Below are 24,957 nucleotides of genomic sequence, written 5' to 3' on the forward strand. Positions count from 1 at the left end.
TTTTATATTTTAAATATAATTAATTTTCAATTTTAATTTTAATATTTAAATATTTATTTTTTAAATTAATGTTTAATTTAATGTTTAAATTCTTAAATTATTTAATAATTTTTACATGTTAAATGTTTAATTTCATATGCTTTATGTAAAATTTTCACATATTGAAATTAAAATTTTAATACTTTAAACTTTTCTATTTAAAAGTTCAACATTCTAATTTTAAAGTTTGACCCTTAAAGTTCAATGCTGGTTATTTTTCCTTCTTCGCAAAGTTAATGTTGGTGGTGCCGCCATAGTCGGCTGACTGGCGCGTGGGTCAAAAGTTTCGGCATAAATATTTTCCACAACAATGTTTCACACTCCCCACCACCTCCAACCATCGATATCGAAATCAGAGGAAGCATATTCGCTTGGGGCTCAATTACGGTCGTCCGTAAAATTTAAAATATATGTAAAAAATTAAAGTCAACGTTGGTACATCCATGTAGAGTAGTCCACCGCATATATTCATTGTTTTATTGGAAGTGCTTTTTGAAACAATCTCGTGCACACTTTGGTTGCCTATGTGAATGGGAGTGGGCCGACCTTCCAATAATTATAACATTTAAATTGATTTTTAATGATAATGTGATGGCTCATTTTCCAATAAATGACAACATTATAATTGAATTTCCAATAATTACAATATTATAATTTACTTGATAAAACTCAACCAATCACTTTATCAAAACATGAAAGAAGTTTTAATTAAAAGAACGCTGTTAAAATTATAAATTTATGAAAATATGTAAGAAGTTTTAATTACTAGTACAACTACGTTAACAAATATGGTTGATATAAATGGATAAGTGTATATCAATCACTTGCACAACCACATTTACTAATATTGTTAAATTAAATTACTATATATAATATTTGTTTAATAATTATTAAATTAAAATATAAAACCCTAATCAAAATACGAAAATACTATACATAACATTAAATTATTAAATTATAACCTTTATTAAATTAAATTATTATATATACTATTTATTTAATAACTATTAAATTAAATTTTAAAACTCTAATCAAATGAATTCACTTGAGTAGCAATGTAAATATTAATTAAGTTTAATATGGAATGAGGTGCACAGAAACCGAGGTCTCTATTTCCTCCAAGCGAAAGATAAGGAAAGGTCTTTGGTCACGTGAGGAAGTTGAGAAACTCATAAATTATGTGGCGAAGAACGATTGCCAAACATGTCGGTAATTAATGAAGCACCTATTTCCACTCTAATCTAATTTTACTTACCTAAATGTATTTAATTCAACCCTATGTTATAATATTGCAACCAAGGCTCATGAAATTTCGATATGATTATTAAAATGAAAAAATAACCATTGTATTATTGCCTTATCTTCAGGAGAAATTTTCCTAACCTTTTGAAAGTCCTCTTTTGGATCATCAATCTAACGTAGAGAAACTCGTGCCTTACCACATCTTAATAAAGTCTTGATATTCTTCTCATCCTCAGCTAATACCATGTTACATTGGCCAATGGCTTCTTCATAACAATTCAACTTCAACAAACATTGAACCATATTAAGATTACAAGGGTTCTTCACAGCAGTCACCATATCCTTATATTTTCCAAACAACTAAAACATAAAATCATCTCATTTATGCTAGGGTTATTTCATATTGTTGCAAAACCTCTGCTAATTTGTCCTCCATTACCTTCTTGCCGCCTCCACCTCCACCTCTTTTCTGTTGCTTCAATTTTATCTTGTACTATCATAGCACTACATGCCTTACCTTCCTTGTCTTACTCAAAACCAATAAGATCAACTTCATATATAAGATTGGCTCTAGGTGATACATTTGGAAAAGAGGAATTGTCAATACACATGAAGCAAGGCACGTTTAGTAGCATGCCAATGGTGAAGCCACTCAATTCTTTTTATCACTACCCAAAACCAATTCAAATGGTTTTTGTTCTTGCCAGCATGTCAATTATGTGAAGGCTTGGTCCCATTATCATCCTTGATGTTTTGTTTCATAATGAAGAACCTCCCATTTAGAATTAATAGACACAAATGAGCAGGCTAAGTAGGAAATTGTCCCCTAGATCTAAATTTTTGGTGATTCCTTTCTAGTTGCAAAACAAAAAACTCAATACCAGTATCCACTTAGAATTTCTTCTATCACAATCATCACATATTAGCTCACTCATCAAGACCACAAGCCTTGCGATAGCAGCCACATGGACTGCATATATCACCCTCATCATACTTCCCATAACAAGTTGTATAATGTTGTAAATAAATGATGACCTGATGTTGCCACCATAAATATCAAAATATGAAATCAAAAGATACACACCAATAATGAAGATATTTTAATCCTACTCTTCTTATAAGAGAGTTGAAATATGTTGATGATGTAATGCTACAATTGAACTTGCTTTGTTTCACTAAGTAAGGCTACATGTTCGTATCCAACCTTGTTCACCAAATGCAAGTGAAAATATTTTCCATAGGTACCCCTCATAAAAGAAGGGGTAACAAACCACACAATTTGAGTGATAACAAGCCAACAGTGAAGAGTTTGCTTCTCTACTAATTTTCGATATTAAGATTAAACAAATATTTTGTGAAATATCATGATTGGCATGATATACCTCGAGTAGCCCTTTTCCAATGATTTATCCATAAACTTGTTTTTTCATTTAAAATTCATGTTTGAGACATCCTATGAAAGATGGCTCAAACAAAACAAATCATATAATTCATATTACGGCCACGTTTTATCATTGTCCTATTCTTCTCAAATTTACTATATGTATAATTAAATACTTAAAAAAAAGACTGTAAAACCAACATTCAATTTCCATGAGCATGGTATTTGTTAAAAAAAAAGACTGCAAAACTAACATTTAGATTCCATGAGCATAGTATTTTTTATCGTTTTTGTCTATTCCTTTGAGATGCCTCGCAAGCATCTTATGCGTAGATGTTTGACCACAACTGATCGTGCCACAATATAGCTCTTCAAAAGTTGAAGCCATAATTGATCGTTCCATAATACAACTCTCTGAAACTTGAAGCTTATTAAGGACATGTAAGATTTTTTCTTTTTTTCTCTGGGGCAATCACCTCAAGATCTTTGTCCTCACGAGATTGAGCCACAGGTTGGCTTGATTGCAAGTGATTATAAATCAGATAGAAGTGCAAAGGATCCAATGCAGGTTTGTCAGATTTGAATCTCAAATTTTGAATTTATGTGAATATGAAATCCCTACTTAATATTTGTTGTAGCTTTTCACAATTTTGGCACAGACTTAAGGGGGCATTCAAAGAGTCAATAGAGTAGGTTTCCATTGATTGCAAGTAATTAGAAATCGGACAGAAACGTAAATGATCCATACTTCGATGCATCCATAGATTACAGGTCAAAGAAGAGTTTGATTGCGTGCAATCTAGAAGAGGATCTAATTAGGATTGCGTGCAATTCATGCGTGCAATCTAGAAGAGGATCTAATTAGGATTGCGTAGTTTTGGAAGCATGAATTCCCTTTAAATATGAGCTATTCATCCTAGGAATTGCACAAGGAAATAGGGGATTGGAAGGCAATGGAAATTGGCTAAGTGTTAGCTAAGAGCAGGCTTGTGAGGGAGAGAGTTGAGCATACTTTTGCAGAATTGTTCTAGTGAGAACAAGCTTTGTATCTTCACTCATATTTCTGATTAATGTGATATAGATAGGCGGGGTTTTGAGCAATGACTTTACACAGAAAAACTTATTGTGTTATGTGCCATTGATTTTTCTTCTTATTGTTCATATTGTTTTCATCGATCTATTGGCTTCCACTGGTTGAAAGTAGAAGTAGATTCTTGTCCTGTGCTTTAGTAAATTGCATGAGCTTGTGAATCTACAGGAAAATCTACATGGTATCAAAGTTGAAGATAGTATACTAGAGGAGATTTTGAAGTTTTGAGTTTTGGGTTACAGGTGAAATTCGAATTTGCAATACATACTTCAGGATCGGCAAATGGCATTCTACGATTTGTGGCTCGAGTATGCCTTGGAAGGTAGCTCGAATTATATAGTCTGGAAGGACAGAATGGAGGTTGTGCTAGAGGATAATGGATTGAAGGAATTCGTTGATCAAGACATTCCTAAATCAGCAGCATTCGATGCATAGAATCTCGTTGAATGGAAGAAGTGTGTGACGAAGGCGAGGCAAATAATCCTTGAGGGAGTTTGAGCCCACATTGTCTCGAGTCTCCATGGCAAGGATACTCTGTATGCTATGTGGAAAGCATTGACGGACTTGTATCAAAACAACAATGACCAAATTAAATTGGCATTGAAGGACAAACTGTGACAAATAAAAATGGAGAAAGGCGAGACTATTCCAAAATACTTGACCAAGTTCACTCAATGTTGTGATGAACTTGGAAGTGTTGGAATCATGGTTTTCGAGGATGATATGTTGAGTCTTTCTCTTCTAGGACTCCCAAAGAGTTGGAATCATTATCAGGACTCTGTCAATGGTCGGGAGAAGTTGCCAGATTGGGAACGACTGTCGATGGATTTGATGCAGGAGGAGATCAGGAGGAACACCAGGGATGGGTATTCATCAAAGACTGATGATGAAGAGAATTGTGCCTTAGCGATTAAGGTGAAGAAGAGGAAAGGGAAATATTCCCATTCCAAATCATATTATTGTAACGGAGGCATGAAGAAAGACATGAAAAAAGTGAATTCTTGCTGGGCCATTTTGCTACAAATTGTCCACTCAAGAAGTCCAAGAAGAAGTCCTTAAGAGGAGCGGTGGGTGAGGCTTTGGCCTCTCAATTTGAATTGGACTTTTACCTCATTGAATGCATGGTGCCATCAATGATGGGAAGTGTATGGTACTTAGACAGTGGAGCTGCATTCCACATGATTGGTGACAAGGAGTTATTCAGTGACCTAGAGGAGAAAGATCTCTAGATTCATATCGAGATGGGTGATGACGGGAGGTATAGTGCTACTGGATTGGGCACAGTTACTTTTCAGAGGGAGCATGGGGTTCCACTCACCTTGAAGAATGTTATGTATGTGCTCGAGTTGAAGAAGAACTTGGTATGCATTTCCATGCTTGAGGATAGAGTCTATGATGTGATCTTCTCGAAAGGAAAGGTGTTCCTTCGACACATAGCCATGGGTCAAGTAAAGGAGAATGGGATTCAAGTGAAGAATCTCTATAAGCTAGAGGTAGATGATTGTGATGCTTTGAGCACAAAAGCAGAGATGGTGTAGAGCCGAGACGTGGGTGAATTGTGGCACAGGTGATTGGGCCACTTGCATCATGGGACTTTGAAGATCATGTAGCAGATCTCCACCGGTTTTCCCAAAGGTACACTAGAGCAAGTTGATACATGCAAGGGGTGTACTTTAGGTAAATACACCAAGTATTCCTTTCACGACAGAGACAGTCAAGCAGAGATTATTTTAGAGAGAGTCCATTAAGATGTGTGTGGACCATTCTCAACAGCATCCACGACCAAACAAAGGTATTATGTTATATCTGTTGATGACTTTTCTTGAAAATGTTGTATATTTTTCATGTAAAAAAAGGATCAAACCTTCACAAAGTTTTGTGAGTTTAAAGCATTGGTGGAGAAAGAGTCGGGCAAGAAGATTAAAGATCTATGGAGTGATAATAGTGGCGAGTATGTCTCAAATGAGTTTAGGAACTTCTGTGCATCAGAAGGGATTAAACCAAAGTTGACGGCACCCCATAACCCTCAGTAGAATGGGGTGGCTCAGAGGAAGAACAGAAGCATAGTAGGGGAAGCGAGGGAGATGTTGCATGATCAGGGTCTCCCACTACACTTGTGGGCTGAGGCATGCAACAGAGTGATTTATGTTCAAAACCGTAGCCTACATCAAATACTTGGGATGAAGACATCAGAGGAGGCTTATTTGGTAAGAGGCCATATGTTGGCCTCTTCAGGATTTTTGGGCCATCGGTATATTTCAATGTGACCAAAGATGCACAGAAGAAGATTGAGCCGACAACAAAGTTGGGGATATTTTTGGGGTACACTAATACACCTCACAACTATCTAGTGTACTTTCTGACTAGCAGGATGACAGTGGTTTGCAGGGATGTCGGATTCGATGAGGAGAAGTCCATGCAAGTTTCCCTTGAGAGGGAGCTTCAACTACATGCGGTTGAGGAGATTTTAGCTCCTAAGGTTGAGGAGCCTCAGATTGATGTGGAGTAGACACAAGCAGAGGATCCAGGAGTGGAGACATTCACTCAGGCATAGTCTTCCAGAGATGGGAGAAAGCGCACCAAAGGGGTAGATAGATTGTTGTCGGATGCTAGAGAGAATGTGGGATAACCCACATCACAACACAGATAGAGGAGGTCACCTGACAGGTACATTGGATACATGGCTCTTATGAGAAAATGTGTTGTGACAAAGCCATATTCCTTTGAGGAAGGAGTGCAACAGCCGATTTGGGTTGATGCCATGGTGGAGGAGTGTGACTCCATAGTTCGTAACAGTGTTTGGGATGTGGTCCAGAGACTGAAGGATAAGTCTGTGGTGAGCTCTCGTTGTCTTTACAAGGTAAAGCAAGTTGCATATGGTAGTGTGGAGAAGCATAAGGCCAAGTTTGTGGCTCGTGGAATTTTACAAGTAAAGGGGATTGACTATGATGAGACCTTTGCTCCTGTTGCAAAGTACTCGTCGATCAGATCTATATTATCACTATCAACGCATATGGATTGGAAGATACATCAAATGGATGTGAAGATAGCCTTCCTTAATGGCACGGTTGAGGAAGAGGTGTACATAGAGCATCCTGAACGTTTTGAAACATTCAACCATAAGTCGCATGTGTGTTGGTTCAAGAGGGCGTTGTATGGGCTTAAGCAAGCACATCCTGCTTGGTACACCAGGATAGATAGCTACTTCATCGGGTTGGGCTTCAATAAAAGTGTAGCGGATGTGAACCTATATCACATAGTGGTGAAAGGTAAATTGTTGATCATTGTACTTTATGTTGATGATCTCATACTGACAGGCGATGATCAACTGATCAATTCTTGCAAAGAGGACCTTACAAGAGAGTTTGAGATGAAGGACTTGGGGCTTATGCATTACTTTCTGGGCATGGAAGTATGGCAAGGTGATGGGGAGTTGTTTGTGTCTCAAGGAAATTATGCCAACGAGATACTCAAGAGGTTCTGCATGGAGAGCTGCAAGCTTATGGAGGCTCCTCTAGCTAGTAACTTGAGGAAGGAGGATGCTACTTCGAGAGACGTAGTGGAAGCTACTATTTACAGATAGCTTGTGGGTTCACCCATGTACTTGGTGAAAACACGACCGGATTTATGTTATGTAGTTAATCAGTTGAGTCAAGCGATGGTTAAGCCTACCAAGTTGTATCGGAAGGCGGAAAATCATGTATTGAGATACCTCATGCGGCACTATTCAATACAAATTATGGCACAGATCGACAGAGGGAGTGAATCTTCAAGGATTCACTGTTGCAGATTGGGCGGGGAGTCCATCCGACTAGAAAATCACATCAGGAGGGATTTTCAGTATTGGGTCAGCGACAGTTTATTGGTACAGTAGGAAATAGAGATCGATTGCACTCAGTTCGGCAAAGGCAGAGTACATGGCTACAAGTCAGGCAGCATGTGAGGCCATCTAGATGAGGAAGATCCTGGTTGGTCTGTTTAGACAACAAATGGATCTGACATTGATTTACTATGACAATCAAAGTTGTATCAAACTCTCTGAAAATCCATTTTTTATGATAGGTCCAAGCACATTGATATACGCTATCATCATCTATAAGATTGTGTATTGAGGTCGATCATGTTGTTAGAGTACATTCGCACGAAGGAGAAAGATGTTGACATTTTGACAAAGGCATTGTCAAGATGTAAATTCGAGTTTCACAGAGATAGGATCAGGGTAGCAAATAGTCCCTTTCTTGTTGAGAGGGAGTATTGAGAAATGGCAACAAGAAATTCCATTTTAATTTGTCCTTGAATTAAACTGTGAATTAAAATCGAATTCTATTCTCATAGCAACTTTTAAATAGTTTATCAAGTTTAATTAACTTAATTAGCTTAGGAATTTCGAGTTGGAAGTCTTTTGGAATTCATGTATATGTTCTCCCTAAATTTTAGGGGTCCAGTGTGAGTTTAGATTGAGTTGTAATTAGATAACTCAGTTTATTGAGTTATAGGCAGTTAAACTAGTTCTAATTGTTTGTTGAACTAGTAGAGGAATAATAGTCAGTTAGTGCACTAGTGCATCCACAAGTGCTACTCCAGATAACTGAAGATTCACTCATTGAAAACTCATGCATGTAAATTCTGAAAAAGACCCAGTTGAGACTAGAGTCCAGGGACAGTGTACTATCAGTTGTATGATTCATTGAGTTGTAAATATCATGCATGCAATCTAGAAGAGGACCTAATTAGGATTGCACAGTTTTGGAAGCATGAATTCCTTTTAAATATGGTCTATTCATCCTAGGAATTGCACAAGGAAATAGGGGCTTGGCAGGCAGTGGAAAAGAGATGGCCATTAGCCAAATCTACAACTTCTCTCAGCTGAGTGAGATTCTTTTCACTCCTTAAGGATGACAAATTCATACTTTACACTTCAAACACTTAAAAATAGGAAGACCAATATCTTGGATATTCTCTGTAAGGACAAAGTCCCTTTAAGTAGAACAAAGACTTCATATTCTCATTAAGAACAATGATATAGTCACAGTTGTTCTATCTCACCGCTGGCCTAATAAAAGCCAATCACATTGTTAGATACATAAATAGTTACAGAACTCCAACCAACATATAAAGTCCAATTCGCAATACTACTCACAGTAAACATTTAATTCAAGGAAATATTTATGTATATAGAGATCATACATGAGGAGATGATTATTAACAACCAAAAAAAATTAAACATAGTTCCAAATCTTCATTGCAAGCATAAGTAGTAAACCATCATAACAACTTTTAGATCAGCATTTCAAGTATACACAATATTATAGCATAGAAACAAATCTTTAAACACTAAATATTTTTCATTTTATTAGCAAGGGAATAGATACACTTATTTGAGTCACTTAAATTTGTTGGAAACTAAATAAGGGAGAGACACTTCCCACCCAACCATAAGAATATATGCACTACAAGTTTATTGTAGTTAGTCGTCCCCAAGACAAATTTGAATGTCTTATGGGAAAGCTTCACTTAGGGTTCCACAAGATTCAAAATAGGGTAGAGGACATGAATTCTACTCTCCTTCACATTCAATATTCATGATTTTTCTCTTTAGTTAATGACATAGGTCCTATTAGAAAAACAAAATATGGCCCTCATGGGCCCACATAAAGCAAAAGGGATCCCTTCACTGAGCTAGCAGTCCCTCAGGGCTTCTCCTTTTTTAGTGTCTTACATGCCTTGGTCAAAAAAACTATTTAGAATTTATTTGAGGCCAATGTTTTTTTGGTTGAAGGGTTCCTCGTTGATTCCTTGTCCAACTCAGTTCAGGTTACATTTCCACATAGGATAGTTATGAATCAAAAATATTTTAGTCCCCTTTTATTTAGAGTCACTAACTTAGCTCCCATGTGTGGTTATATTCCATTATCATAGGATTTCTAGTGCACTTGCACGCACTCTCAAGCCTTCTTAATTACTCTTTTTCTATCTCTGTATCTTGGTTTATTCTCTTCTTTTGTCCCTTCTCGCTTTGTCCATTGTCTCCTTCAATTTTTCCTCTTCGTCTACTTACCCCCACGAGTGCTACCTCGCATGATAATTCATGTCCCTCCTCGGGATTCATGGCCAACCAATAGTCTCTAGAATGGTATGTATCCCATATCGTGGATTAGTTCAGTACCTCCTCCCCATTCTTCTCACAATTGTTGGAAGTTTGGATAGTTTAACTACCACATCAAAGGTCTGGCCAATTATTTTAGGTATATAGGAAATTTCCTATATCTCCCTTATAGCTTTCCCTTAGTCAAGCTTCTCTCCCATGCATCAGCATCTATGTTTCCTAGCCTCTTCTCCAAGTTTAGCAATATATATTAAATAAAAGAAAGTGAGTCTAGAAAAATATCCATGTTGTTCTTCCAAAGTTATTAGTCTTAATACAACCTTAAAAATCTAGGTACTAAAAAGGGATGTTACAATCCACATTCCATATACATATCACAACCCTGTTCCACATAACTTTCTTGAAAATTATACACTTAGTTGGTATCTTGATTTGATCGAGGTGGATATTGGTGGCCACCTGCCAAGTCCACCTGGACCCCCACCATTGTTTCTCTCGGCATTTTCAGTTTCCTTGATTGTAGCACAACTTACTATTTTTAGCAGTTTTTCGGGTCCTGAACTTCCGGAGCCGTTTTGAGGCCCTAAACGACGTTTTTTGGGAATTCTAGGGCAACATGGGTCCATGTTGCCTCCCAAATTGGTAGTGCTCCGATAGATCTTTCTAACGAGCTATTGTACGCGTCAAAAGGAGATCGTATGCCAAAGTTACGGCCCCGGGAAGTTGGTGTACCAATTTACCCAAACGGGGCCCACAGTGTGGCGTTTCATCTTCTAGGGTTAGGTTTTGGAATGTTAAGGGTTTTCCATTGTTTCTCAACAATAAATAGGCCTTCGAACCTCATTGTAACACAGTTCAGAGGCATGTAGCCACCACATCTCTTCTCAGAGATAAGCTACCATCGCCCTAGCTAGTTTATTTCCATCACTGTTTGTAAGCATATTTCAGTATTTTACACTAATGAAATGAAGTATTATTTCCGCTGCATATTTGTGTTTATGGATATCTCTGTAATTTTTTGCGTTCCTGTTTAAGTCCGGATCAGTGGTATCAGAGCGGTCTGCTTTTTCTCTGTTTTTCTTTGCATGTCCCCAACAAGGTCGGGATATAAGGAGTTAGGGCTTGAACTGGTCGAACCTTTGCAAGACCAGCCTCGCAAATCCCCACGGCCTCCCATGGCGGATGAGAAGAAAGACGGGGGGCAGGAGTTCCTATCAAAATCTTGCTCGAAGAAGCCCTCGAGCGACAACGGAACGCGATGATGGACAGCTTTGCCCAGATCCTTCAGCGGCTACCCAGAAGCGACACATCGGCTTCCAGCAGCTACTTTGGAAACGCCATGCCCTTTAAGGTACAAGTTAATTTTGAAATCCCCATATTCGAGGGTCAGATAGACGCAGATGCCGTAGATAAATGGTTAAATCTACTAGAGGGTTATTTTTCTGTTCATGAATTTTCGAGTCGGGAAAAGATTGTTTTCGCTCTTCTCAAAGCAGCCCCCCACGTCAAGGACTGGTGGGAAACCTACTGCGAGCAGAAGGATGAAAGTATTGGCTCACTATTTTCAGCCGCACCCACCTGGAATTCATTCCGGGATGCCATCAAGGAGCAGTACTACCATGTTGGAAGCTATGAGGATGAATACATAAAGTGGACCACGCTGTGGTAGGGAAGGGACCAAGACATGCCGGAGTTCACCAATATTTTCCATACCCTTCGCACAAAGTTGGATATCAAGGATTCGGAGCAGCATTTGATACTCAAATACCGCGGCTGCCTGCACAAGTACATCCAGGAAGAAATACAATTCCTGAACATCTCCTCGCTTGGCACAGCATACCGATATGCCGTCAAGGTCGAGCAGAAGTTTAAACAAAAGAAGCGAGGCTTTGGATCTGCGAATCCAAAGCAGGGGAAAGGTGCCCCTAAACCATAGAAAAAAGGACAAAGCCAAGGCGGGGCAGCCCAAGACAACCCGCCGAAGCTGCAAGCAAAGAACAACGTCGCGAAGCCGAAAAAGGACACGGGAAAATGGTGTGAGTTCCATAAGAGCTCCACTCACAACACAAGCGAGTGTCGGGCCAAGCAGTCACTGGTGGCTAAGCTAAAGGTTTCAGAATCAGATGCATGTTCCCACTCTGAGTCAAAACCTGACAAGGGAAATGACAAAGGGAATCAGATCATTGATGCGGATCCCAACGCCACTGTTACTACCGCCAAGATCCAGAAAAATGAACCTGAATATCCAGAGGAGGAGGAGCGTCTCTTCCACTCCCAGATGTGGATAAAGGGCTCCCCGATACAGTTCATTGTTGATAGCGGGAGCCAAAAGAACCTCATTTCGGCAGAGGTCGTGAAGCGGTTGGGCTTACCAACCACAGCACATCCACAATCGTACACCATCGGGTGGCTTCACCAAGGACGAGATCTTCGCGTGAGCCAGCAATGTCGCCTTCCATACAACATCAAGCCCTTCACGGATGAGGTATTGTGTGACATTGCTCTCCTTGAAGTTTGTGATGTATTATTAGGACAACCATACTTGTGGAAGTGACATGCTGTGTATGAATCAAGACCCCGTGTTGTTATCATTACATTGGGAAATAAGTTATACAGGATACCAGAGGTACCACCACCTACCGCCATCTCTTTGATTACTGCAAAACAATGCAGTAAGCTCATTTCCAAAACCGGGAAATTTGTTTTCCTGATGATACACCCTCAAGGAAAGAAGAAGACGGTGGCCGCGGCCTCCAGACAGGGCCCCTCTGCACGACAACTACAAATGGACAAGGTCGTGGAGGAGTATGAGGACATCTTCACCTCCCCCGCAGGGGTTCCTCTGCACTGTCAGGTCAAGCACTCCATCGATCTGACCCCAGGTGCGCCGCTACCCAATGGACCAATTTATCGCGCTCCATTCTAGAGAATGATGAAATCAAGAGGGAGATTCAGGAGCTCCTGCAGAAAGGTCACATCCGTCCGAGTTCATCGCCTTGTGGGAGCCCGATCGTGTTGGTACAGAAGAAGGATGGGACGTGGAGACTCTGTATTGACTATCGAGCGCTGAATAAGATCACTGTCCGTAATAGGTACCTGATCCCGCGGATTGATGACCTCCTGGACCAACTAAAGGGGGTGAAATATTTCAGCAAGATCGATCTGAAGTCAGGATATCACTAGGTACCAATCGAACCCTCTGATGTGTGGAAGACTGCCTTCAAATCCAAAGAGGGCCTTTTCGAATGGTTGGTTATGCCTTTCGGATTAACGAATGCTCCTGCAACCTTCATGAGGCTAATGGATGACATCTTACGGCCATTCACCAACTCATTTGTAGTAGTATACTTGGATGACATTCTGATCTTCAGCCAGAGTTGGGAAAAGCACCTCCACCACATCCGACAGGTTCTCCAAACACTACGGCAACACAAGTTATGTGCCAATTTGGAGAAATGCACTTTTGGCATGACCCAGGTTCAGTATCTGGGATACATCATTGATGAACAGGGGGTGCATGTGGATCCAGCCAAGATCCAAGTCATTCGAGATTGGCCATCTCCAACCACTCTAACAGAGCTCCGTAGCTTTCTAGGTCTTGCCAACTTCTACTGCAGGTTCGTGTTGGGGTTTTCTCATATTACTTGGCCCTTGAGTCAAGTCACCAAGGGAGAGGCGAAAGCAAAATTATTTTGGTCTAAATCTCAACAGAAGGCATTCATAGAGTTGAAGGATCGCCTCTACACGACACCAGTGCTCGCGTTACCAGATTTACAACAACAATTTGAGGTCGAGACAGATGCCTCTGACTATGCTATTGGGGCAGTCCTTACTCAACATGGACATCCAGTGGCATATCACAGTGAAACACTTTCAGACACAGTCCCGAAGTACCCCACTTATGATAAAGAGATGTATTCCATTGTGCAGGCCTGTCGACAATGGAAGCATTACATTTTGGGGAAGGAAACGGTCATCCACACAGACCACCGACCCCTGCAGTTCATACAGACCCAAGGGAAATTGCAGAATGATCGCCATTAGAAGTGGTCTACATACCTGCAACAGTTCCACTTGAATATCAAGTATAAGAAGGGAAGCACCAATAATGTTGCAGATTGCCTCAGTCGACCAGCGATCATGGCGTTAACCACCGTGCTCAACTCTTGTGGGCACGAGACTTCTGATTGGCCACTTCTCTACAAAAGCGACCCAGAATTCGGCCACACATACCAGACACTCTTGGAGGGTCGGCATGTTCCAGATTTTCACCTCCAGGATGCCCTGTTATGCCACCTGGGTCACCTTTGTGTTCCTTCAAGTGAGCGTGCCAAGATGATTTGGGAAGCACACTACAGTCGGGTTGCTGGGCATTTCGGGGTCGAGAATACAGTGGTAGTACTGCAAAATTATTTCTATTGGCCGAATCTTCGACAGGATGTTGGGAAGTACATCAGATCATGTACTGCCTGTGCCATTGCCAAACCGACCATCAAGAAGCACAACCTCTATACCCCGTTGCCTACCCCTAGTCGACCTTTGGAATCCATCTCCATGGATTACATGTCAGGCCTTCCTTCCACTAAGCATGGAAATGACTGTGTTTTTGTGGTCATCGACAGGTTCTCGAAGATGGCCATTATGGCGGCCTGCAAGAAGAATATCACAGCAGAAGCCACTGCTAAACTCTTCTTTGAACGAGTGTGGGTGCACTTTGGGATCCCACAGTCTATCATCTCAGATCGGGATAGTCAGTTCCTCAGCACATTTTGGTCCAGTCTCTGGTCAATGCTGGACACCAAATTCACGAAGTCCACAGTGTTCCATCCTCAAACTGATGGCCAGACAGAGGTTGTCAATAGGATGATTGTGCACATTCTGCGAATGTATAACTCAAAGCATCCACGCACATGGGACGAGAGCCTCCCCTATGTTCAGCACAGCTACAACCAAGCTCTTCACAGCTCCACTGGCCATAGCCTTTTTCAGGTGGGTTTGGGATTCCAGCCACTATGCCCCATTGATGTGGCCATGCCACTTGCAGCTACTCACATAAATTCAGCTCATGTCCAGTCCGAAACAGATAAGGCCACCAGCTTCATTGAGCGCATCCAACATATTCGCCAGCAGGTCCATGACATTCTGGAGAAATCAAATGCCAAGTACAAGCAGCGACATGATCAACATCGGGTGCCACACAAGTTTCAGGTGGGCGACAAAGTCTGGTTGCATTTGCAAAAGGAACGCCTTACTGGAGCCTATCGGAAACTGAGACCACTCCGATATGGTCCTTACACCATTACTAAGGCTATGGGAGACAATGCATTTGAGCTTAGCATTCCCCCATTCCTTGGCCTGCACCCAGTGTTCAATGTGGACCGCCTTCGGCCATACTTTCCACCATTGCTAGACACATCCGACATTACAGAACAGCTCACACCCACAGAATTAAATCCAAATTGCATGGAACAAGCTGCCACTGATCGGATCATGGACACACAGATCAAGAACACTCGCCAACAGAATATCCAACTGTATCGAGTTGTCAAAGCAGGCCAACTCCTTCACCAGGGCAAGTGGCTCACCAGGGAACAAGTTCAGCAAAAGTTTCCTCATCTCATGGAGGAACTCAACGCAATGGGGACCATTGCTTCCTAAGGGGGGACGAATGATCCAGGTGGATATTGGTGGCCACCTGCCAAGTCCACCTGGACCCCCACCATTATTTCTCTCAGCATTTTCAGTTTCCTTAATTGTAGCACAACTTACTATTTTTAGCAGTTTTTCGGGTCCTAAACTTCCGGAGCCGTTTTGAGGCCCTAAACGACGTTTTTTGGGAATTCTGGGGCAATATGGATCTATGTTGCCTCCCAAAGTGGTAGTGCTCGGATAGATCTTTCTAACAAGCTATTGTACGCGTCAAACGGAGATCGTATGCCAAAGTTACGACCCCGGGAAGTTGGTGTACCAATTTACCCAAACGGGGCCCACAGTGTGGCATTTCATCTTCTAGGGTTAGGTTTTGGAATGTTAGGGGTTTTCCGTTGTTTCTCAACAATAAATAGGCCTTCGAACCTCATTGTAACACATTTCAGAGGCATGTAGCCACCACATCTCTTCTCAGAGATAAGCTACCATCGCCCTAGCTAGTTTATTTCCATTACTGTTTGTAAGCATATTTCAGTGTTTTACATTAATGAAATGAAGTATTATTTCCGCTGCATATCTGTGTTTATGGTTATCTCTGTAATTTGTTGCGTTCCTGTTTAAGTCCGGATCATGATTCTCCTTTTGTAAAACACAAATAAGTTTTGTTTCAACTCATTTTGCATTGACTTGGCATTCCACATCATGCATCATATTTTGATTCTCACATCAATCGATATTCAATAATATACTTAGTTTATTTTCCTAATTCCTATGACTCACCATGAAGAGCATTAGTAATTAACCATTCCTTTGCAAGAATCATTCCTCGACAACCCATACATACTTTCCAACTTTGCATCATGTACATACTTTTCATCTTTGCATCCTTCGTACATTTAATGCACTGCACTTATCATCTTACTTTCCCATTATACAACCATTAAAAATTAGGATTTATATTATTTAGGTGATTTAAGGTGTGCACTTATATCCACAAGATACAAATAGATTTTAAAGTGAATGAGACTTAAACACCATACTTTCCCATAAATTTTGCTCATGCAAATGGGAATCAATATCCATGATTCACATGCATTATGGAGAAAATGTGTACATAGAAAAGATGGTTCATTAAGGTTTGTTTATCATTTCTTAGTCGCCTATCAAACAAAAAGGAATGATTTATATCACTAATACTACATATATACTAAATCCTATTAAAAAAAAGTGAAGATGGTGAATAGAAAAAAGAAAGAGATATTCCTCCAATTATACCACTAAGTAGCATATAAGTGACACTTTGATCACTTTCTAGATGAGCAGCTTGCTAACAAAGTTTACATGCCCAACATATGCAAGGTTGGTTGCATGTTGTAAGTACTCAAATGTAGAGAACTTGTTTCCTAGTATGAGAGCATATTTAATTCTAAACATTTGATTATTCAATTGAAAGCAAGCAAAAGAAATCATGTTCTTTTAACCCAATGTGTATGAATAGAACAACTACCATCTCCAAATAAATTCCTTAACTCCTTCAGGCATATTCTTTCCTCGATTCTCAAGGTGGTGGAGTGAATTTTTTAAAATATTTTATATCTCAACGTTATAGCATACCAATTAATATCTCTCAACTTGAACTATGAATGTCAGTTGAACCTTATTGGGATTTCACCTATCTCCTCTCAAGGCTTGTTGGTCAAGTCACAATCACATATATTCCTAGGTATGTTATTGTATCTTGAAATTCTCCATTTGGATGAAAAAGGTTTTATACTAGGCACATATTATCTCCAATGAATTTCTTATCAACTTTTTAATTTCCTGCAAACTAAGAGGTTCTTCACGACCTCATACCTAGTATTTTCCCTAGTATATTGCAATACATTTGAAAGTCTACCCACAAGGGGAAATATTAATGTTGGTGATAACCTAGCTCAATTATAGTACCCCATATTGTGGAAACACAAGGAATCATTCCATTTTTATGAAATTTAAGATTTATTTGTCAAGGAGTTTATACATATGCTCATTGAAGTGGAGCTCAAAAGAATCATAGAGGCAACATTAGGTTTTATGGATGGAAAGGGGAATTCATGTATATGAAGAAGAATTCACCCATGTCAGAGTCTTTGGCTTTGAAGGGAATAGTTTTCTCCTTCCATTGTTTTTTTTTTATGGTAGATATTTTATTATTGAAGTTTGTAGACAATATATAAATTTTGGTCTTCCTTCTTTGACAATAAACTAAAGTGCCAATTCATTTCTTTACAATTTAAAATTGTTAATATTTTAATTAAAATCTTGTCACTTATTTCAAATGGTTGAGTTTTTGAACCCTTTTCATTTGAAGGAAACTAAAGCATACACCAGTTTTTATCCAGAAGGAAATTTCATGGCTCACTTACCTTCAACTGGTTATAGTACTTCTTTCACAAGGGCACAAGAAATTACCATAAGGAGATTATAATAATGATCCCACCATCATCAAAGCTACTCCAAACAAAAAGAAGCAAGTTTATAATGATGATACAAATAAAAGAGTCAACTCAAACACATGCACAAGGAAGAAAAATATGCAAAATGATTATGGTCAATTTAAATATAGAAAAAGGGTAAATTATTCAAATAGTGCTAATGTTGGTCCAACCCATCTCCCCCATAAGAGTTCCTCATCTATCCACAGAATTCATGAAACCATTGTAGAAAGAAAATAGAGTAATGAAGGATGTGTGGGAAATTCATATGATAGGGGTCTTCCTTGTTCACAGCGAGAGAAAACGCATATTGTTGTACCCCTAAAAATAAAGAAAATAACTAGCACAAAAGGTGCTCGAGACTCTAAGAACTTCGATGATAATGCGGTACAAATAGAAATTGATAATTTCAATGAAGTTCTTTCTTGGATAGTAATACAAATGGAATAAAACCAACAAATTCATAGGAGTTGGCTCGTGAGGGACTATTTTTTTTAAGAGGAATACCTAACATTGCATCATGCCACATACAATAAAGAGGCTAGAAAAATATGAATTGAAATAATTAATGTAAATACTTGGAAATTTTGGAACTTAGAAATTCAGGTCCGATAAATGAAACCCTTAATAATTCTCAAATTTGATCAAGTCGTTCATGACACTCTTCCTCATTCAATAACAGGAACTAGAATTTAATGTTGTATTAAAGAAAAGATAAGTGAGCATGAGGACGATTTAAGCCCTAGACTATTATTTGCAAAGCCATTATCTGTTATCACCCTGGATTAAATTCCTGAAGGAACACACAAGTCAAGTTATAAAGTTAAAAGTGTAATAATCCATCAATTGGTATTAGAATATACATTGCTAAAAACATAAATAAATAACTCAATACACTTTTGGAAACTTGGAAAGTTAGTATTAGTTCAAGTAGTTTGGCAAATAAAATTTCTTCTCTCATTGAATATTCTCAGAAGGATTTATAAAATGATGAATATTTTTACAAATATGCAGTAAGTACATGTGTACCAAGGATATTAGACATGGATTATCTGACAAGAAAGCACTAAGATCTCCCTTGCAAAAACATAATTAAGTGAATTAAGGCCAATTATATGGCAAGGATAAGCATCCTTTAATAACTAATAGCTAATTATAACAACTTGGAAGGAAAGAGAAGGGAATTATTTCCAAAAGATCTAGGTGTAGTTAAAGAACTCAAAGGCCCACCATTGATATAAGATGCTATGTTTCTAACCAATGATCAAATTGAATCAAAATTAAACATACTCATAGTTTCATGGGGTAGTGAGTTTGAAAGCATCACTAGATTTTTAGAAGAAGAAATCAAGCATTGATTGGTTACTTTTGTGAATGGTAATGAGAACCACATGGCCACCATACCAGAATCACATTCCAAATGTAAAGCTATCGAGGATGATTTATTTTCAATATGAGTCAAATAAGTCGTAATGGTATCACTATTATGAGATTATGTTGAAATAAGGCTCAAATTTTTGTTAGATGCAATAACTAATCCTCCATAACTTCCATGATTGTTGGGATGGGGTCCCTGGGGTCAAATTTTGTCAGTTAAGTCAATTTTTGTAAAAAAATTTTGTTAAAGAATGTAAAGTCTTTGCGAAATGTGGAAGCGGAGTGTGACACTAAGTAAGAGTCAAAGGGGCATTAGTCCCTTGTATGGGTAGGTGATAGGTCGGTTTTGAGACTCACCCATGGGGTGCAGACCTGGTATTGTAATGGAAAGGCCATATATAGTTGAGTCATAGCGAGTCTGAGAGATAAATTTTGATAGAGAATCATTGTAAGGGCAAGGTGCTAAGGCAGGAAAAGTTTGTTTCCTGTACTTAGGCAAAAGGGGAAGGCTCCTGCAACTGAGTGTGTGGAGACTTTGGCAAGTCTGCAGCTGAGAGCGCAGGCCTCTACGGCTAAGTGCGCAGGGAGAAGAAGTCTGTAATTGAATGTTTATTCATAATAAATATTGTTTTGAGCCAAATTTGTGCATTCGTGCCTTGTTTATTTATTTCTATTAAGTTTGTGTATCTTCACTCTATGATCTGTTTTATGTGACTTAATGCTTTATTTCTGTATGAAACGGATAGATCTGTAATATTTATGCATAATAAGAATAATTAACCCCCTTCGCGGAGATCATGAAGTCGTGAGGCAAATCTGTTGTAGATAAGTATTCAGAAAGGGTAGATTGGCGCGACGACAGATCTGGGTTAGAAGGGATTCTGAATATACATTTTATTGTGCAAAAGTAATAAATATGTATCTTTTATGCATGCTAAGTACAATCAAGTACCTTCAAGAAGATCTGAAGGTCATTTCAATAGAGTTGTAGTAGTTGATAGTCGGAAGGGATAGATCTGCGCAAAGGCAGATCTAAGCTATAAGAACTTTGGGAAGACCATCACACAGACCTCTGGATGCAGAAACCTGGTTCTAGCATCCCCCAATATTGCTTCGGGTGAGATTGCAGTCTGTGATACACAGGTTGTTGCCGAAAGGGCCAGAAGTTAGGGTTTTGTTGGTTGGTGTGAATAACTCTGAACCTGGGTTAGGCCCCCTTAAGCCAACAAATGGTTCTGTTTTTGGGACCAGGATCAATCTAAGGAATGTGTGATGTCGAATAAGTGGTTCCCTACCAAGAAAGAAATTGAGAAGTGGCTCGATCGAAAGGAACATGCGTTTGCAGTTCAGGAAAACAGAAATTCATGGTTATCCAAGGAACAGTGGTTGAGTAGATACCTGTACTTAGATGAAACCAAGAACTTTTTTTGTTTCTTCCCTTGCGAGTTGCACGAGTGGCTATCTAAATTGGTAGGCAGTCAGGGTACGGGGAGACTTGATGGCCCTATTGTGTGGACTCTAGAGCTAGTGAGGTGATTGGAAGCTTCAGAAAACAACATCGTGTGGGTCATTGATCACTGGATTGATCGCGTATTAGGGGGATTTTTCACTAACTTGCAATCGATATATCCGTAAGTTATAGCAAAGCAGAATGCAAGCTCTTCAGGGGACCGCGAGGTAAGTATTTAAAATCTCTGAAAACATGGATTAAGATGTTGTTGTGCAAAAAATGGGTTATGCCATTACCTTGATGTTTGGGACTACGTGAAGCGGAAAACATTTCAGAAGGAATGGAGAATTGGGCTCTGAAGATAGTCCGCTATTAGGATCCTCTTCAACCGAAGATGAAGGAACAATTCTGAATACAGCACGAAGTGTGCTGCAGTTGGTAAGTTAGGGTACCCCGTGGATACCTCATTCATCCACTACACCTCCACCTCCACCGCATACACCTACACCTTCACCTCCACCTCTGCCTCCACCTCCACCATTCAACATGGCAAACGCAATGAAGATGTCGATCTTCAAAGGGGAAGACCCCAAACAGTTCTAGTTCATTGCAGATGTTGTGTGGATAGCGCAACAGATCACTGATGATAATCTAAAGAAAGCACAGCTGGTTACAGTGTTGTAGGATAGAGCGCTGACCTTGTATATCAAGTACTGTCAAGATCACCCTATCACAACATTGGAAGATACTTAGCAAGCGTTGAACCACAAGTTTAAGAAGCCTAAATCTCAGGCGCATTCGATTACAGAGTTTAAGGAGATAAAGAAAGTGGTGAATGAATCCTCATGGGATTTCTATCAGAGGCTAAAATTCCTAATCGAGAAGGCTAATATGAACATCACAAACGAACAACACAAGGATTGGTACATTGCTTCGTTGTTGCCTAACCTAAGATTACCATTATCGTAGCAGAAGATAGAAACGTAGCAGAAGTTGTGGAGATTGCGATGAGGTTGGAAGCCTAGCCAATACAAGATACGAACATTGGAGTCCAATAGATTCACTCATAGCTATAAAATCTGCACCTGGAGTTGCAGAGCCTGAAAAAGGGAAAGGAAGCCCAGCCTGAGATGTGCGTTAAAGTTTGGTGCTTGAAATGCAAGGGCCATGGGCATGATAAGGACCATTTCCTAGTTTATCAGAACTATCTTATTGGGGGGGGGTTTGTCCCCCTGAAGTTGGAAAATACCATTGGGTTGAGTGCAAGAGAAAAGCCATGGTGTGCCATCTGTCAGGTTACAGGACAACATGCAATACACAATTGTCATCTACTCCAGAAGTTTGTACAGACCCCTCAGTAGTTGTTTTGCAATTTCTGCAAATCAATAGGTCATGAAGAGTGTCATTGTTGAGTTATGAACTAATGACTGATAAGACCCCTACCTACTGAATGCAAGCAGAAACTCAACCTCAGGATCAGGGCGTGGGTGTAGCATGAGGAGGATTCAAAGGCCATGTAAGAGGGAGAGGAGGAGGGGTTGGCAAAGGAAGTGGATAATTTATTTTCTATAACTGTGGCGAATCTGGACATTTTGCGTGTGACTACCCGAACCAAATGCATCCATCGTGTCAATATTGCAGACAATTCGACCATGTGATAGAAGATTGCTTGATCCTTATAGCAAAGATGCAAGAAAAGAAGACGCAGCCACAACAGCCTATGCAGAATATCCAGATGATGCGGGTGGAGCCTCGTGAAGAGAATCATAACATCAATATCATAACGCATAGTGGTATGGCCACAGGTGAAGATAAGGGAAAACAGTCAGAGGCCAAAGGATGGGTGTGCAAGGCCGCTGAAAATGAAGTCAGGTTTAACCTCAACTGGGCTAAAGAAACTTTTATGGATGCTAAAAAGAATTTCATGGAAGTTTCTACGTCTAGTGGTCAAGAGAAATCAGTTGGGAATAGTGAAGTGCAAGATGTGGATCCTTCATTGTTAGCTACTTTCATAAAGACCTGTATGAAGTTGTTGCACGATAAGAAGGCAATAGAAGGGTTGCAGGAACTGATAGACAATTGTATAGGTAAGATTAAGATTCCTTCATAACAGCGTGCTGTGTGGAAACTAGGTAAGCACAAGAAGTGAACAGTACGCAAGATGAGGTTGACCGCGCAGATAGGAGAGTATGAAATGGACAAGTAATATTGGATCTAGGGTCTGATGCAAATGTACTACCTAAAAAAACTTGGGAAATGATTGGGATACCTTTACTGCAATGGTCTCCTATACAGCTACGCATGGCTAATCAACAGAAGATTATTCCTATGGGGTGCATGTATGGGGTAACAGTGGATATTGAAGGAGTGTGCATTGGCTGATTTTGAAGTAATTGAAATAGTGGATGACAGAAATCCTTACCCTGTGTTACTAGGAATTGATTGGGCCTTTGACATGGATGCAGTGATTAATCTGAAGAAACGAAAGATGACATTTGAGAGGAAGTCACTCAGGGTTATTGTACCACTGGACCCTGTTGAAGGAGCACGCTATATTGAACTTGTTCGCGACTTTGTGGAGGATAATGATGATCTAGATCAAATATACAAGATCATGGCGTGAGATGAAGATTGGATCAATCCCACTCTAGATGGATGGATCGCGTGGGATAGAGACATCTCCTATACCTCAGATTCAGATGAAGAGCTTGAACACTGGCAGAATCGGTTGCATGAAGTATCTACAATGCATTGCAATATGATGACCAAATCACTGTGGTGCGTATCTACTGAGGTAAGGAAGCTTCCACATTATGATGGCTTAAATGATGTTAATCTCTTTTTGGATGAGTTTAAAAGGGAGGTGCCCGAGGAACATCGATTCCAGGCACTTGAATTGGCACTGCGCGCTACGTCCACCCAATGGTAGGGTACGCACAAGGAAAGCTTTGCTAACTGGAAGGAATACAAATGGATGATGAAGCTAAGGTTTGAGTATGCTAATACCTGGATGACTGCGAAGTATAGTGGGAAGGATGACCCATGCAAACACTTGGTGCGATGGACTAAAGCTTGGGTAGAAGAGCCACAACTAGAGTGGATGCATATCTTCTACCATACCTTAGACGCTATCCCTATGAATTGGTACCTAGAGACAGAGCTGCGCCACAGAATGACTGAATGGGATATTCTGCGGGTTTCTTATTAACTTTCAACTTTGAGGATGGATTTGAATGCATTGATTAAGTGCTCCAAGATATTAAGGTCGTTATCTTTAGAATGCCTGAAGAACTAGTAGAATGGGTCCAACCAGACTAGAGTACACAGTTGTGCCACACGCTGGAATGTTATAATGTGAATGTTGAAGAAGAAGAAGATGATCCAAGAAAAATCAACATTCCTAAAACTGAAGGTCAGCGTGAGGTTGAAGGACCTAAGATAGAGAACCCTGATGTAATAGAGCCACTAAAAACTCGACAAGTAAATATTGGATCTGATGCAGAGCCTAAGTTTGCGAAGATAGGAGACTATTGGGATGAAGACACTGTCGATAAGGTGGCCGAACTATTGCACGAATATCAGGATCTATTCCCAATGAAGTTCTTGGATCTGAAGGGTATTGTAGGAGACTTGGGCGTAATGAAAATTACTTTGAAACCTGACGCGAAGCCCATCAAGAAGAGACCTTATCAGCTCAATCCGAAGTATAAAGAAAAGGTGCACAAAGAGCTTGATAAGATGTTGGAGGCCAGAATTATTGAGCCAGTTGAAGAATCTGATTGGGTGAGCCCCATGGTGGTTCAGGAAAAGAAGCAGCAGGGTGAAATTAGGATATGTGTAGATTTGAGAAAGTTGAATGATGCATGTGTGCATGATCCGTTCCCAACACCATTTACAGATGAAGTGTTAGAGAATGTTGGAGGACAGGAGGCATATTCATTCACTGATGGATTCTCAGGATACCATCAAATAAAGATCGCGCTAGAGGATCGCAGCAAGACAACCTTCACGACAAAGTGGGGTTGCTTTCAATATATAGTCATGCCATTCGGGTTGAAGAATGCGCCCACGAACTGCTCCAGGGTAGTAATCGCAACGTTTAAGGAGTTCATTCATAAATTCTTGGAGGTATATTTTGATGACGCGACT

General features: G+C 39.8%; 1 pseudogene; it reads right to left on the reverse strand.

The window, feature by feature from the left end:
* Positions 1 to 1,341: 1,341 nt before the first annotated feature.
* Positions 1,342 to 22,433, reverse strand: LOC149219702 (peptidyl-prolyl cis-trans isomerase FKBP42 pseudogene; annotated as a pseudogene).
* Between the last annotated feature and the right edge of the window lie 2,524 nt (positions 22,434 to 24,957).

The sequence above is a fragment of the Pinus tabuliformis genome, chromosome Q (assembly GCF_031772625.1).
Source record: "Pinus tabuliformis cultivar Carrire ecotype Pingquan chromosome Q, CPIR1, whole genome shotgun sequence".
In the NCBI taxonomy this organism is placed as follows: Eukaryota; Viridiplantae; Streptophyta; class Pinopsida; order Pinales; family Pinaceae; genus Pinus; species Pinus tabuliformis.